General features: G+C 38.4%; 1 pseudogene; it reads left to right on the top strand.

Annotated features, from left to right (window-relative positions):
• The first annotated feature begins 877 nt into the window (after positions 1-877).
• LOC100944700 overlaps positions 878-4,542 on the top strand; it is a 20,504-nt pseudogene continuing 16,839 nt past the window's right edge.

Raw genomic sequence — 4,542 nt, 5'->3', positions numbered from 1 at the left:
AGACAAAAGCTAAGAGAAACAATGACTTGAAACTTTAATTCCATTCTCTCAAGCTTCAAGTTTGCAGAAAACAGAGGGAAGGCAGGAAAATGTTCTACCTTAAAAGTCTATTTTCCATCATAGTTGGGAAACTGGAAAACATTAGTTTAAAAGAGGGAGGAAGTTTTTGTTAGGTACTGACTTAATTGGGTTCATTATGACAAGATGCATTGTGAAGCCAACTAGCTGCTGAGTGAACAAGCTTCACTTCCAACAGGCAGCTGAATTCAGCATCGTGTGGTAATTGAGGACAAAGTCAATTGGTTTTACTGTGTTGTAATAGGGGCGACGATCCTCATTTCAGAGAATCTTCAGTAAACTTCTTCTAAAAGCCAGGCTTATTTGTTTGGATTCTGTTCCATAGGCTCCATGGTTGCTGCCTTTGCGTCAATAAGGGCTCCGTCAACTGTGAAATCTTGGGGCTATAAAATCCAAAAGGTGCTCTAAGATAGATAATGAAAAAATGTGTCTTCCCTCCCCCTCTGTCCTCTAGCCTTCTCATTCCCTTCCCACGGGTAAACATTATTCCCAATTTCTGGTGTGCTTGCCTCTAAGATATTCTAATATGGAGGTTTAAAAATTTTACACTTTGTATTTTTGCTGCCAGCACTTCTTTGTCATTTAGAATCAATATAAATGTAATAGCTTTGTTTTAGAAAATGACTTTAGTCTTATGAGTCTAAAGTAAACCTCTGCAGGCTCTTAATGATCAAGTATTACTTGTTTCAAAGGGAACTTAAACAAGGTCTGTGCCTCAAATTTCTCCTGGGTTAGGCTTCTGTAGTTTCCGGGGGTTATGTGCTGCAGTTTCCTTGGTGGGCAGGCAGGAAATCAAAATATGTACAATGGCCGGGAGAAGACAACTGGGAGTGGTAGGTGTATACAAACTGAAATGCCTGGTCTAAAAGTACTTCCAATGCCAAAGTTGTTACATACATAGTATGACTAAACCACATAGTTTTGTGGTCCTTCACTATCCAGTTCATTCTTCTTAAAGATGGTAAGTGCACAAATCTATCACTACCTGGTGATTTATATCCAGCCTTCTAATACCTAGCCCAATTTTCCTAGTTTCTTAAAAATTATAAAAATCAGTCAAATATTGCAGGATCCTAGTATGGAATTTGGTTTGGTCCCAAGAAATTTAAAAATAGTGTAAAATATTGTTTTAAATTCACGAAGTCAAATCACAGAGTGTTTAAGGACAGGGACTCTGAGACTTGGGTTTGAATTTTGGTTTGTATATCAACCAGATTGGGTGAGTGCCCTCAAATTTGGGAACTTAGTTTCTTTATCTACCAAATGAGGGTTAATAATAGTTGCTTTGAAGATTTCATTAAGTAACATAGGTCAAGCTTAACACAGTTTCTGGTACCTACTTGGTACTCAATAAATAATAGCAATTATCATTACTTAGAAAACTCTGGTATAATCTTAATGCTTCTTGGTTGAATTCTCTCTCAACCAGCTTTTTCCTACTTATTTTAATCCAAAGATCATTTTTGAGAAAAGGCAGAGACAAGATAGGAATTGATTTATTTGATAATAAATACTGACTGAATACCAGTCCCATGACAGGTACAATATTAGACAGAGTATTGAAGAAGCCAAAGTTCCTATACTTATATAGCTGACCTTAGAGTGAGGTGGACAATGAACAAACAAATTAAGGTATAACATAATTTCTTTTTTTCTTTTCTTTTCTTTTCTTTTTTTTGAGATAGAGTCTCACTAAGTCACCCTTGGTAGAGTGTCACAGCTCACAGCAACCTCAAACTCTTAGGCCTCAGTGATTCTCTTGCCTCAGCCTCCCAAGTAACTGGGACAACAGGTGCCCGCCACAATGCCTGGCCATTTTCTTGTTGCAGTTGTCATTGTTGTCTGGCAGACCTGGGCTGGGTTCAAACTTACCAGCTCCAGTGTACATGGCTGGCACCCTAGCTGCTGAGCCACAGGCGTTGAGCCGGTATAATATAATTTTAAGGGGTTTGGATCATAATCCTGAAGGACACAATCTTGAACATCAAAAGTCTCTAAAGATCAAAATCCCTAAGGTCTAAAATCCCTAACATCTAATATCCTGCACATCATAATCACAGGACAGTGGTATCACACTAGGCAGAACTATCACCTTGTCATTGTCTATATTTGGAAAGTTAGGTATGGCTTAAGGAGATGTGTTCGGGTGCCACGCTGACAAGCAGTGGACTTGTGGATTCAATTTTAGGTGTCAACTTGACTAAATCAAGGAACACCTAAGAACCTGGTAAAACACTATTTGGAGTGTGTCTGTGTGGGTGTTTCCATAGGAGGTTCGTGTGAGTCTGGGTGGAATAGGTGAAGAAACTCTGCCCTCAGTGTTGGCGGACACCATCCAATCACCCAGGGCCCAGACAGAAAAAATACAGAAGGCAAATTGGTCACTCTCTAAAGAGCTGGGAAAGACTTTTCCTCTGCTGCCTTGGATGACAGAATTGTACACTTCTTAGCAGCACCCTGGGTCGTAAAGCTTTGGGCTTCAGACTGAGAGTTACACCATTGGCTTCCTTGGTTCTGAGCCTTTCAGACTTGAACTGAGCATACTACTGACATCCCAGGGTCTCTAGCTTGCAGACGGCCTGTCGGGGGGACTTCTCAGGCAGCATAATCGTGTTAGCCAATTGCCCTAATGAATCTAAATACATATCCTATTGGTATGTATATATCCAAATACATATCCTCTTGGTTCTGTTTCTCTAGAGAATCCTAAGTAATAAAGATTTGGTACTGGCGAAGCCACCATCATTCTTTTTTACTGTGTTCCTTACAACACAATGGAAGAGATCTGTGAAATTGTTCCTGTGAAAAAGCTATTGTAAGTTAAGTGCTGTGAGGCTACTTAATGGTGAAAGATAAAAGTTGAAAAGCTAATTGTTGTTGGCCCTGTGAAAGCAGAAAATCACTTAATTGCAACTGCTGAGCAATAACCAGACTTTCCAATGGACAGCATATACCTACAAAATTTGCGGACCACAACCACTCTCCAAATACAAGTGCAGCGAGTGTTTTGAAGATCATAGAAGAACTAAAGATGCAGGCGGAAAATACAAGAAATCTCCCCTGCCAAATTATTCCGTTGTATGCTCTGTCCCTTCACACAGCAACGTGTTTACCTTCAAAAAACACTTCTTGTCAGAGAATGAAAAGAATTCAATAAGCTCAGGGACCTTCCTAACTCCAAATGTCTGCAGATATTGATGTTCCCCCAAGTGTTACAAAACCCATTAAATGGTGAACTATTCTTAATTAGGAATTTGATTGTTGAATAAGACAGACTTGTATTTACCACTAAATCTAACCTAGAATAACTAGTGCATGCTTCCCTGTGGCTAATGGATTGTGCTTTCAAAACTGTTCCCACTGTTTTTTATCAAGGGCATAAAATTCATGCCCCGGTTGGATCCAAACACTCTAGAGCTTATCTGCTTGTTTAAGTATTAATGACTGGAAAAAGTGAAGCACTTTTAAAACTCTTATTTGAAAATTGGGTGGACTTTGCAGAAGGAAATGGATTTCAACTGAATGCTCAAACAGTAATTACAGACTTGGAAGTAGGTATGATCAAGGCTTTTAAAGGAGAGTTTCAAGGTGTTAGCAATAAAGTTTCTTTTTTCCAGCTCAATGCGTTTGGCAGAAAATGTAGATGAATGGATTGGCCACGTGATAAAGCAACAATGAAAACTTTAGTTTAAAAATGAATCATTTGCCTGTGCTGGCATTCCTTCCTGCTGATGACATTCCAGGAGCTTTTAATAAATTAAAGCTGCATTTGCCTGAAGAAGCCAGTGAAGTTACTGACTAGTTTGAAGATATTCTAATTATGAGCCCGATAGGATAAGAAATCCCTCAACGGTGTTGCTGTTAAATCATTAATATTTTTCTGCTAAATTTGTGGTGTGTATACGTATGCGTTCAGAATGGATTTCTGGATGCCCAAAATAACAGAGAAGCATGGCCCAGAAGATGGGAAAGTTTAATAGGGAATCCTCATAACCATGCATATAGAATCACAGAAGAATTTCAAAAAGAGCAGAGCCACATAGAAATGATCTGAACTTATTTTCTGAGGAGAGCCATGACCTAGAAGAAAAAAGCAGTTATTCACCACAGTATAAGGCTTCAAAAAACAGTTAATGGTTGTGAAAGTAAGTCAGCTCTTATGCACTATCTCTGTGCAACTGTCCAAAATCTATTCTTATATTTTTTATGTTGATTTTATTCTTAGTATTGTTCTGTTTTTAGTTTTTCTACTCACTATTTTAAATTGTTGACACTATTTTTTATAACTCGTCATGCTATGTATTTCACCTTCCCGTCATTTCGCATACTGGAGGTGGAGTGTTCTAGTTCATTTTATGCATTTTCTCCAAATTTCACTCCACAGAAGTGCATTATTACAGCATTGACTTTGTGTGGAAGCATTGTGTATGTATGTAAAAATGTCAAAACTTTTTTTTTTTTTTT

The sequence above is a fragment of the Otolemur garnettii genome, unplaced genomic scaffold, assembly GCF_000181295.1.
Source record: "Otolemur garnettii isolate 467f Iridium unplaced genomic scaffold, OtoGar3 scaffold00016, whole genome shotgun sequence".
Taxonomy (NCBI): domain Eukaryota; kingdom Metazoa; phylum Chordata; class Mammalia; order Primates; family Galagidae; genus Otolemur; species Otolemur garnettii.
Note: the sequence above shows the minus strand (reverse complement) of the source record. Positions and strands in the feature narration are given on the sequence as shown.